Genomic DNA, 13,000 nt, shown 5'->3' with positions numbered 1-13,000 from the left:
TACTCTAATGTTGGATGTGTAGATCACTCTGAAATCCTTGTGTTGGTTTGATGCCCTCAGAAGGTGCATTTCTGTTATGCTGAGCTTGACTGGCTTTAACCAAGGACCATTAGCATCAGCTTACACAAGACTGAATGTTTTCTGAGGAGCAAGATTTTATCTGAAATACTCTCCTCATACTGTCCAAAACCACATTCTGTTGGACAGGGTACAGAATAGGTTTCTAGGACCTCCAGTTCAAAGCGTTCTTCAGATAATCAATGTCAGGTTGGATTTTCTGGCCAAGGGCCTGAAATTTCTGCTTTGCTCTCTCTTCCCTTCCTCAATAATTTGCTTAATAGGAGTGTGTCTGCCACTCCCTATGAATGATCACCATTCTCAGACTCCTGGTCCTACCTGACCACCTTCTTCTCCAGTCCTGGGGAAGGGGGGCAGGGAAATGAACATAGCATTCCAAAGTGCCCCAGAAGCTGGAGCTAGTGCAGAATGCAGCAGCTCGGCTGTTGTCAGGAGCTGCCCCTTTTCAGCATGCAGCTCCTTTGCTGAGGGAACTGCACTGGCTGCCCATTCACTACCGGGCCAGGTTTAAGGTCTTGTTACTAGTGCACAAAGCCCTAAACAACTTGGGACCAGGATACTTGAGGGACCACCTTCTCCTTTATCAACCTGCCCAGTTACTGAGGTCATCAGAGGGCATGCTCCTGGTGGTTCTGCATGGACCTATAGCCTGATTGGAGTCAACCCAGAGGAGATCCTTCACAACTTCATGTGGAACTCCCTGCCTTTGGAGGTCAGGCAGGTGCCAACACTGTGTTATTTCCTGCACCTCCTATAAACATCTTTATTTCAGGACGCCTTCCTTGACTAACCAGACACAGTTTTTGTCGGTATTCTGTTTTTAAAAAAATATTTTTAATATGATGTTTTATTCTTTTATCTTCTTTTAAAAAAAGAAGAAAAAGAAGAGCCATGCTGGATCAGAGCAAGAGTGCGCCTGGTCCAGCATTCTGTTCACACCGTGGCCAACCAGCTGCCCGCAGGAAACCCAGAAGCAGGACATGAGTGCATCAGCACCCTCCTGCCCATGTTCCCCAGCAACTGGTGTACATAGGCATAATTCCTCTCATACTGGAGGTAGCAAACAGCCATCAAGACTAGTAGACACTAATAGTCTTCTCCTCCATGAACTGGTGGAAGAACTTCTCAAACGTTCTGGGAATGTGTAGTGGAAGAGTTCTCCTGACTTCTGTGTATTCATCTGATTATCTGTGCAGAGTCTATGTGAGTACAGGTTGTACACACATACACCCTCTCGAAATGTTCTAGAAAAAAGGGTACAAATTGCACAGAGAAAGCCTACACATGCACCACGTGTGTGTACATAAGCTCAGATGAATGTGGTTGGGAGTGGACACAGCAGAACAAAACCCAGTGCCACCCCCCCACACACACATATGACTTGTGGTGGACTAGCCTGTGGGACCCCACAACCCCCCTTGTAATCCTTTCAATGTGTGAATATGGAGTGGGGGTGGGTGGGGTCAGGGGTCATCTGAACCACCCTGCCTTTTTACAGCAAAACAGATTGCTGGAGGGATTGACAGAACGTTAACATTACATTAAAACAAAGCCTTAAAACAAAAAGCATTTGGGAAGCCTTGCCGTCAGTTTCATTTGTTCAACAGAACTCCAAGGATGGCAATGAAAACCAAGCTGCTGCCTGCACGATCCTGCTCTGGATTATTTTCCTCGTGGATGGTAGGGCCCAGTCAACACGTCCACCAGAATAAAGGGGTAATGCTGAAGAAGAGGCCTGAGGTCAGTGGGGTAGAGTATCAGACTGTGAGTGTGGAAATGTTTAGCCTTGAGAAGAGAAGACTGAGGGGAGATAAGACAGTGCTCTTCAAGTACTTGAAAGGTTGTCACAGACAGGAAGGCCAAAATATCTTCTTGATCATCCCAGAGTGCAGGACACGGAATCATGGGCTCAAGTTAAAGGAAGCCAGATTCCAGCTGAACATCAGGAAAAACTTCCTGTCAGAGAAATATGACAATGGAACCAATGACCTAGGGAGTTAGTGGGCTCTCCCACACTGGAGGCATTCAGGATGAAGCTGGACAGCCATCTGTCAGGGATGCTTTGACTTGGACTCCTGCACTGAGCAGGGGGTTGGACTCGATGGTCTTATAGGCCCCTTTCAACCCTACTATTCTATGAAATGTGGACTCACTTTTTTTTTGTTTTTCTTTTTGTAATGATCCCATGCATTAGACAGACAAACCAACCAACCAACCAACCAACCAACCAACCAACCAAATAAAACCTAGCACAATAGGAAGTGGACTGATATGGGAGTAAAGCTTTTCCCTGATGTGCTTAGTTGCTTCCCCCTTTTTATCTTGCAGGAGAACAGTAAACACTGGTGTCATCTGTACTCTGAAGTGGTATTATTCTATCTGCCACCCCAGGATCTACCACCTCATTGTTCTACATGTGTAGACAAGGACTAGACTGTGATAGAAGGCTGGAGGAATGGATCAGAATGTTGGCAGCTATGGATAGACAAGTGGGACTTGTCTGTTCACCCCTTAATAGGAATACTCCACTTCAGCATTCCAGCCAACTAGCGATGCCCTTCTCCGGGATAATATATGCTGCAAGGGGCTCAATCAGGCCCTCCATTTTCTATTTTTCTTTTCCAACTGACACTTAACATTCAGTGGCTCTTGGAAGCCATTGAGCATGCTCAGTCCTCCTTGGGCTGGGATTTCTTTGATGAGTTGTCCTCTTTTGTTTTTTTTCCTAAAATGTCTTGTACTTCTGCATAGCTTCGGGTCCATCTGGTCATGGTGCTATTGTTTCTCAGTGGCCCTGTTTTGGCTCCAATCATGTCAGCACTCAACCAGCTGAGTTCGCTATTAGAAGGAATCACAGTAGGTAGATAGACCAAGTACTATCAAATTCTATTATACAGAACCAACCGACCACATTTCCCATTGTCTTTTCTCTGCTGAACAAAGAATGTTTTTGGAAAGTCTGGCAAGAATTGCTGAAATCTGTTTTAAAGCTGTATACATTAGACAATGGAAGGTCTCTCCCTTTTTGTTCCTGGTTGCATACTTTATATATTTTCTGCTGCCTTATAAAGCTAAAATGATTCATTTTTCCACTTTAAAATTTCTATATGTGTATTTTAAAGTGATGGCTAAGGCATGTGAGGTGCCTTTTATGGTGCAGAACTGTGGAAAATATATTCCTAAGCAAGCAAACTTTCTTAATATTTGAATGCAGACGTTTCAAAAATACTTTCTCTTAATGAGTAGGCAATGCAAATGAATGTTATGTTTCTGAAAACCTAATGCAGTGCAGATTAAATAAGAATAATATATTGGATGGTTTTTTATTTTTTTACTTTCCCTCCTCTATCCAAGAAATCAATCAACACAACCCCTCAGTACCTCCATTTTGCTGCATATCAGCAGAGCTTCATTCAAAACAGAGAAGAAGCAATTGCTCAAAATGATTTGTGCACAATCAGCAAAAGTGCCAGAAAAGGAACCAGTGGGTGCTTTCACACTTTCCAAACTTGGACCATGACAAGAGCCTGCCCATATCAGGGCTACAACTGAGATGGTGGTGAGGGTGTGCAAACAAACCCACTCCCAACATCCCTGCATGGGAAGTGAAGTGGAGGAAGAGAGGGTTTTGCTCCAAATCCCTGCAGTGTAGGCAGGGACAAACAATTACCCAGGTAGACAGCCACCACCCCTTATGTCCACCTCAGCCTGAGCCAGGGGACTCTCAAATCTTTCGGGACACACTTAGGGTGCAGAAATAAGGGTTCAAGCTGGAACAGGGGGCTGAGCTCTCTGCTGAGACAAAATCCCTCTATAGTTGTCATAGGGAAAGGAGTGCCAGCCAGCAGGGCCCCTTGGGAGCTGTTCGCAGTCCTCACCCCTGCTTAGAGAGACATGACTGAACCTTGCCTGATCCAATTGGACATGATTTTGCCTGATCTAATCTGCACAGAGGATACTCAGCTTGACTGCTTGTTTCCTTCTCAAGCTACAGTGAATAGGTTAGCTCAGGCAGGGTCAGTCATGCAGCTCCACTTCCCTTTAATCATGTGGGTCTTTAAGCGGACCTTTGTCCAATACATGGAGGTCATTGTGCAGAGCTGGGCAGGTGGGCATTACATCAAGGGTAATGCCCTGCTTCCCTTTAATCATGTGGATCTCCTTCCTGCAGTTAACATATGAAGGGCAGTGGTGTAGTGGTAAATTTAGAAGTGCAGGCATTCATCATACCAGTCTTCATAGCCACCCCCCTCCCACCGCAATGCAGGCAGCTGTGTTGATCCATATCAACAGACATAAGAATGTAAGAACAAAAGAAGACCACTGCTGGATCAGACCAAGGGTTCATCTAGCCCAGCATTCTGTTCACACAGTGGCCAACCTGCTGTTGACCAGGAACCCACAAGCAGGACACGAGTGCAACAGCACCCTCCGGCCCATGTTCCCCGGCAATTGTTGTACACAGGATCACTGCCTCTGGTTCTGGAGGTAGCACATAGCCATCAAGACTAGTAGCCATTGACTAGTCCTCACACTTTTCATCTCCAGCTGGAGCAGGTCTTTTGTAGAACTAATGGATCTTAACTACCCATTCAAGACCAAGTCACCCCAAAATAGCTTGCATTACAACAGGGAAAAATATATTGTTGCTGGCAACATTCATTTCCCCCCAGCTACTGTGAGAATTGCAGCTAAGCTCAGAGGAAAGAGGGAACAGGAAAGCCCGAGGAGTGTGGCGGATGATGTCAGTGTCCCGGCTAATGGAATAGTGCTGGTGCTGAGTCCCTGCAAGCCCTGGCTTCACTACACCACTGGTGAAGGGTGCTAGAATCATGGCTAAAACAGCAGATCACAGCTGGGTGTTTTCTTAGTTTAATAGTTCTCAGGAGAGAAAAGCAATCCTGTACCTACCATTGCCCTGTATGTATTGCATTTACACGAACAGGGACTATGTTGGGCCCCTCTGAAGCCAAGTTCAGATTCTGCAAAGATAATATGGACATTTTTTTGGATCACAAGGTATTTCCATGATCTCTAATACCTTTCTGGCACTTTTCATCATCTTCTACCGAATATGTAAATTTGTCTACCACCCTGATATTTCATAATATCTCGTCGTTGTTTTCCAAAGGTTACTTCAAATTACAAGCACGCGTTGAAATAATGTACAGTGACCCGGTGAAGCTAGAAAAATCTGCTGCAGACTCAAATAAAGCCAGATTCCCAAGAATTCAGCCTGCGTGGTCTGCAGTGGACTGGCTCCCCTGACCTCCGCATCTACCAGGCTCTGTGTGGGACAGTTTCCAGGTTTTAAAAATACAAGGTCCCTGAATAATTAAGAAGCTAAGAGGTGTCCTGATGGATCAGACTAAAGGTCTGCCCAGAGCATCATCCCATTTCCCACAGTGGCCAGACAGATGCTTCTGGGATCTCTCATGAAGGTGATAGCAGCCTGTCCCTGTTGTCACCTTACAGCAACTGATCCATTTAGGTGTACCCTGCCTCTGAATCTAGAGGTTCAATTGAGCTCTTATGGCATAACACAGGATTAGGGAATCTCAGACTCATGGGCCAAATCCAGCAATCCATGGTTTCCCAGAAGACCATGCCCCCTTCCCCTGCCTCCTTTCCTCTGATTACTGATCCTTTGGTAGTTTTCTGGCTTTTGTACAGTCTAAAAGGTTGAAATACCTCTCCTAAGGCTCAGGTCCTGGCAGTAAGAGCCTGAAGCTACAGTATGCTGGTATGTTCTGTATTTTTGGCCCCACCCCTGTTGCCTTTGGCTGTGTCCACTACTGTAATGTGGCCTCCGAGAGCTTCTCCGAAATCCAATTCAGCCCTTGGGCTGAAAGAGGTTCCTCACCCCTGGCATAGAGGAAGAAGCAGTAAGTGAAGTGCGTAGGCCTCTCTCTCTTCATGTAGGCCAACCTTTCCCAACCCGGTACCCTCCAACTGTGTTGGACTACAGCTTGCATCACCCCAGATAGTATGTAGCTCATGAAGGGGCAGGTAGAGGCATCCATGGTTGACTGTAATGGTAATAAAGGAACACAAGGGAAAAAGTGGTTGCTGAGCTTTATCAGTTCTGTAGTATGATGCCTCACCCTGTGGAGGTGAGCAGTCTAATGCTGGAATTACCAGGCCACTGCCACCCCTTGAGGTATTTTTCTTCCATTACTTTGTACCCTCAAGTACCCCAGGGCAATTATGTTGCTGCTGTATAAACTTCCAACTCCAGTCCACATGGGTATCGACCTCCACTAAGCCACACTAGATAAAGAACAATGTTTTAATTTTCTTATAAAGTAACATTAACCATTCATGTTCTTCCAAAGCCAAGTAAAATAATCAAACCAGCACACACGAAGATAGTGAGCTCCTTTTCCCTCAGCTTCCAGACAAACTCTTCTTCCAACTGTCAAAACCCTCTCAGCACCCCATGGACCAGTCCCAGCCCAGGAATGAAGATCAATTACCATAAAGTTCCACCATCAGAACAGATAACACCAGCAATAAGTGTCATCTGAACTTTAATTAAAAAATCAATGGTTCCCCAGTTTCCACATATAGAGCCATTCAGAGGACTTATTCTGTACATGCTATTTACACGGCTTCAAAAGAAGTTTCAGAAATACCGTTGACTCCATTTCACAGGTGGGTAAGCTAAAGTTGCAGAAACACAAAGCAGCTTGCATGGTTCTTAGACTCAGACTTTTACTATAACCCATTGGGGTCATCCCATGAAGCTGACTGGGGGGAGATTCAGGACAGAGAAAAGGAAGGGCTTCTTCACACAGCACATATTTAAACTATGGAATTCACTACCACAGGATGTAGTGATGGCTACCAATTTGGATGGCTTTAAAAAGGGGTTGGACAAATTCCTGGAGGAGAAGACTATCAATGTCTCCTGGTCCTGATGGTTATGTGCTACCTCCAGTACCAGAGGCAGTGAGCCTATGCAACACCAGTTTCTGGGGAACATGGGTGGGAGGGTGCTGTTGCTCTCATGTTCTGTTCATGGGTTCCTGGTTGACAGCTGGTTGGCCACTGGGTGAACAGAATGCTGGACTAGATGGACCTTGGTCTGATCCAGCAGGGCTCTTCTTGTGCTGTAATGTTCTTATTCATTTATCCCATCTTTCCTCCAAGGAGTTCAAGGCTGCATGTATGCTGCTCCCCCTCCCCACATTTTATCCTTGCAAAAACCTTATGAAACCCTCACAAAAAATTCACCCAGTGAGTTTCAAAATAATAACACACTGTTGTTGTTGTTGTTTTTACCTTGTCTATGGTATTTTTACACCAGTGTTGTCTACCTTTATATATTCTTAAACATTTGTCACCCCTTCTCATTTGAGCTGTGCTGAAAATTGTATCTCCCCTCCTCCAGGGAATGCAGCCCCTCCAATCTTCCCCCAGGTGTTCTAGTGCGACTTTAGCTATTAAAACACGGCTTTCCACCCGCAGCTGTTCTGACTTAGGAAAGAGCATGCTCAGTTCAGTTTTCTTTCTCTACCTCTCCCGCGGCTGATGCCATCATTGGTTTATTAGTGTTTTTTTTTTAAAGCATCAATTTACTCAAAGCTACAATACTTACCTACCTGCGCCCAATTCTGTGGCATCTCTTCTTCTTCCACCACTTCATTTTCCTGGATTTGGATCACTTCTCCCCCTGAATGCTGAGTCTCTCATTAAGATGGTGAGGAGTATATTCTCTTACACCAGAGAGTAACTATGGCCTAGTTCTTGCAAATGGCAGATGATGTGGCCAACTTGTGTCCAGACTGTAGCACTTCAAACTGGAGATAGGGGCTCACATGACTGAATGCTCTTCCACACCCTCCTCCAAACTTCCCTGAAGTTAGAAAACTAGATGTCAGGGAGAAGGGTTCTAGATAAACCATCTTCCTGAAATGCTAGTTTGATATGTGTAGGACATTTTTCCCATGGGGGAGCATTCCCCCGTGTGAGTTCCCAGGTGTGGTCTAAAGTGGTACAGTCCTGAGACACAGGTTTACCTCCTTATTTGCTCTTGAATCCCTTTAGTTCCATTAGAGAATGATCAGCATCTTTGTGTGTATGACAATCTCACAGCTCTCTAATGAGACAAATTGATTCAAGTCTGGTTTACACAATCAAGATTCAGCGGTTTTTATCTCAGGATTACTATTTTTGCTGCAGAAGACGAATGGGCGAATGCTATTGTGGGCTTCTCACAGGCAGCTGGTTGGCCACAGAGTGAACAGAACGTTGAACTTTGGCCTGATGCAGTGTGGCTCTTATTATGTTGTTATCCTTTTAATTTCACACAGGGCCCCAGAGTGATGCTGGGTCAAGAGCATTGTGAGAAATTAAAAGGGCTACAAAGACTTGCTTGGAGTGTTGAGCCGGGGCGGGGCGGGGCGGGGCGGGGCGGTGGAATTAAGGAAAAGGGGACAGGGCAGGAATTATTAGTGGGTCCTGCAGGGTGTTGAGACCTTGGCAGATGCCCAACGATGCCAGATGGTAAGTAGGGATGTTGGAGAAAGCCTTTTTGGGGGTGGAGTTCAATGAGTTTTCCTAGGCTTGTCCCCCTTACTTTGTTTCAGTTCCTGCTGCGGTACCTGACTCATTCTGCAGTGAGTCGGGTCAGTTTGTGGATTTTCCAAGAACTTTGTGCATTTGGGGGAAGGTGCTTCAATTTGCACAAATTTCTGACCAAATTTGCACAAATTATGGCTGAATTTGTGCAACTCATGCCCAAATTTGTATAAATTATGGTCAAATTTGAGCAAATTTGAGCAAATTATGCAAAGTATGGCCACATTTGCATAATTCGCTGAAATTAGGCCAGAATGTGCACAAAGTGCAGAACCTTCCAAAAAACCCAAAAAAGAATGTGCAAAAAAGTTCCTGGAGTTCGGGGAACAGCTCACAACTGGGCTTGCAGAGGCAAAGCAAGTTGTACACACTGTGGAACTCTGTCGAGCCAAAAAAGAACTGGATTTCCCAATGATAGACATCCCTAATGGTAACACATCTCTGCAGCCCTGGATCTCCTATGTCTCATCTGTTTGGGGCATCATGTTTCCCATCCTGAAGTCCTTGACTTTGGGAGCACATCCAGCTCCAAGTCCTTGAGCAAGGAGTGTATCATTGTTTTGCAATGATTCTGATATATTAATGGGACTGCTAGTTAAGATGAATTTCACTGTTGATTGGAATAGTTCTTAAATTAATTCTCCATGTATTTAATAGATTGGCTAGATGGCTAACAATGTTTGGGTATAAATTTGGTTTCTGACTTTGTATTTTGATATATTATTATGTTTTGTTATGTTGGTTATCATTGCATCACTTTCATAATGCGTTGTATATATGTATATCTTGGGCTAATGAGACCTATGTCACTATACTTTTGCTTTGTAATTTGTTTGGTTTTATTTCTTGTTTGTTGAACCTAATCAACAAATGGATGCATGGATACTGACTATTATTCTGATGTTTTGTATGGATTTTTTTCTTTGTTTCATTCTTAGCCACTTTGGGCTTCCCTTGGCAAGGAAAAGCAGCTTATAAGCTATACATGACACGGAAATGCAGACAGCTACACCAAAGCGTGGCTAAAACATCAAGGTTATCTTGTGATTCTCCACACCAGGCACATTGCCTGCTGGAGTCCATTAACAGTTGGCCAAATTATAATTCAGTTTGTAGTTTGGCATGGTTTCTACTCTCCCTCTGTGTGTGTGCGGGCGTGCTTGTATGTGTAGTTCTGTTTTGTGCTTTTCCTACCCTGACAGGAAGTGACTCACCACTCCCAGTTGGGAGCCACAGAAATTAGACACTTCCCTTCCAAAAAGGCCTCCATCTTCTTATGTGCTTCAGGGGACTATATAGCAGCTGCACCCCTATATAAGACTCTTGAGGGAGAACACAAAAGAATGTGCATTTTAAAACGAGATATCTTTGTCCTGCTAAATCTATGCACTTGGAGTGAAATTCTTTTTTCTTTTTCTTTTTTAAACCTGCAATAAAATACCACAAAGGCAGAGAGTTGGAGTGCCAAAACCAAGCTATTTTTGAATTAATGTCCCAGCTGCCTCCTTCAGCGTTCATGACAGCTTATTATGACACATCTGGAGTACTGTTGTGAGAGCCGGCCGTTCTGTGACTAAACAGGGGCTCAACCGGCTGCACCCATTTACACAAAGAATAACAGAGGGTTTGTATCTGAGCCAGTGAGATATCTACCAAGCTTCATGCCATTAATTAACTAATGTAGCAAGTCATAAGCAGGCACACACAGCTCTTTGGAATGCCCTCTAGTGGCAACTCTTTAAGTTTTGTATTTCTTAGTACAGGAAATACCTGTCACATTATATAGCCCAGAATTCTTAGAACAGGAAGTTAGGTATGCCTATGTGGGAACTCCCGCAAAATGAAGCCATATGTGTTACTAGACACATTGGTGTTGGTACTGATCTTTCATAGGACATAAATGTGCAATTGCTACAGTATGGCATGTGACCACTAAGCCATGAAGACTGGACTGAAAGAACTACTTCTTCCTTAAGCTGTATTCCTAAAAAATCCTGTGGGTGCAGGTTTTGAAAGGGTAGGTGTGCATCCAGTGCACACCCTGCCTGCACACATTACACACTTTGATGGCATCTCCAGCTCACATTAGCCTCCTCAGATCTATTCCAGGGATGGGAGAGAAGTTTGTCCAGTTTGCATTTTTATGTGGACGTACGAAATTTGCTCTACCTGCATATGCACTGGAAATCAATAAACTATGATATCTGCACTTTTCCGAAGTTTGCACTCAAAGTTCTGGCATCAAAAAAATGCGTACAAAAATGCAATATAGTACAGAAAGTGCACACACAAAATATTCAAGGGAATTGGGTGCAAGAATACTTTGGAGGAAATCACCTGCAAAAATGCATATAATTTGAAAAAATGCATGCCAACGTATGCATGCATTTTGAAACATGTGCATGAAGATACATACAAATTTCCGTGCAGACTTAAAAAAAATGGTGAACTGTTGCAGAAATGGGACAGAACCAGTGGTGTAGTGGAGGCAGGGCTTACAGGGATGCAGCCCTGGCACTTTTTCGTTAGCAGGGACTATGATGTCATCTGCCCCCCCCCCCCAATCCCTGTTCCCTCTGAGCTTAGCTGAGATCCTAACTGTAGCTGTGTGTGTCAGGGAGGAATGAATTTTCCAAGCAACAATATATTGCTCCATGTTGGAACGCAAAGTATTTGGGATGACTTGGTCTGGAATGGGCAATTAAGACCTATTCACTTAATTGCCCATTCCATGCTCCTGGTGGAGATGAAAAGTCCTAGAACTGGTTTGTTGATATGGATTGACACAGTTGCCTGAAATTTTTGGTCTGCCCTTGAAGACTGTCACAATGAGCTCCTGCATTTCCACATTTACCGCTACATCAGTGTGTGTGTAGTTCAATCCAGCTGGGTGTGTGGATGTTTCTGTTGGAGGGGAGGGGGAGATATAATGAAGGAACTTAGGGAAGGCTAATGGGTAATGCTGGGCCACTAAAGGAGTGTGCAAGGGGGCTGTTTAAATGAGAAGGGGTCTGTCCATGAGGGCTGAGTTGAGAGGCTTCCATAGAGTATCACATTTTGAGAACCTAAAATGTTTGTGAGTGAGTGAGTGGGTGAAAAACATTTTAACACCGCTGCATTTTTTCTCAGATGTCCAATTGACATACCACGGCCGTACTGTCAGCTGCACTGTTTTTGGATCCCAGTTGAAGGCTTACAAGGTTGTACAATCTTAGAAGGGGGCGTGGCTGTGAAGGGGTGTGGCTGTGACCATCACCAAGGGACCCTGCGCTTCTGAATTTGCCACTACACTACTGGGCAGAACAAATGTTACTTTGGGAAAAACAGAAATAGAACAAAACTGAAGGACAGATGTGTTCATTCTGAGTTTCAATGTGTGCTCTCCCACCGAACTGCGTATGGCCCTTTCCAAATGGGGCTTTAGCCCAGAAGACAATTACAAGTAAGGAGATGAAAAAACCTGTTGAATTACAGGAATTGATGTAGCTTCTTCTGAAAATCTGAGCTCTTTGAGGTCTTGCCAAGGAGCAGGTTCTGCCATTGGAAGGAAGCAATATCCTTCTTAAAAAGCAATTATGGAAGAGGCTGCTTTCATTAGAAGAAATGCACATGAGCTTGTCCCTGGCCTAGGAAATAAGCCAAAGGATTTATGCTGCTAGAAAGTAGCTTTTTTCTGGATTGCACAGCAGTGAAGTTTCCTAATGAGGCTTCTGAAAGGCTAGGGTTTCTCTTAACCTTCATTTTAAAACATCCTTGAGCATAAGCCAGGTTTTGGATGAGTCAAAGCAACTAAAGGCACAATCCTATGCATGTTTAGACAGAAAAAGGCCTACAATTCCCAACATGCCCCAGCCAGCTGTGCTGGGAGTGGTAGGACTTTTTTCTGTTTAAACATGCACATAATGGCACCAAAGAGAGCAATCCTGTGGTTCCTGGGAGAATGTCCTAGGGAACATAGGGTTGTTCAGAGTCCCCCCCCCCAAGGCCATAGAGGCTACTGTGACCTCAGGAGGGAAGGTGACTGTAAGTTCTGACCCCTTGTCCCCCCCCCCCCCGCAGCTGCCACAGAAAGAACCACACTGACTGCTTCCCAAGGTCGCAAATGCAGGCTTGGAGAGAAAATGGGTGTTCGGGTGGGCTTGGAGGGGATGGGAGAGGAGAGGATGGGTGACAGGGTTCCCCTAATGACCTGGACCCCCTGAGCAACTCCTTAAGGATCTGCTGCCTCCTTAAGAGTCCTGCCTTCCTTCTTCTACTTTCCCTTGACACTCCAGACACCTGGGGTTTAACCATAACAGTTTACTGGTAAATGAAAGTAAGCAAATTACAATTAACAGTA

Source organism: Heloderma suspectum, chromosome 6 (assembly GCF_057233095.1).
Source record: "Heloderma suspectum isolate Gila_16-S chromosome 6, 16-S_ref, whole genome shotgun sequence".
In the NCBI taxonomy this organism is placed as follows: Eukaryota; Metazoa; Chordata; class Lepidosauria; order Squamata; family Helodermatidae; genus Heloderma; species Heloderma suspectum.
Note: the sequence above shows the minus strand (reverse complement) of the source record.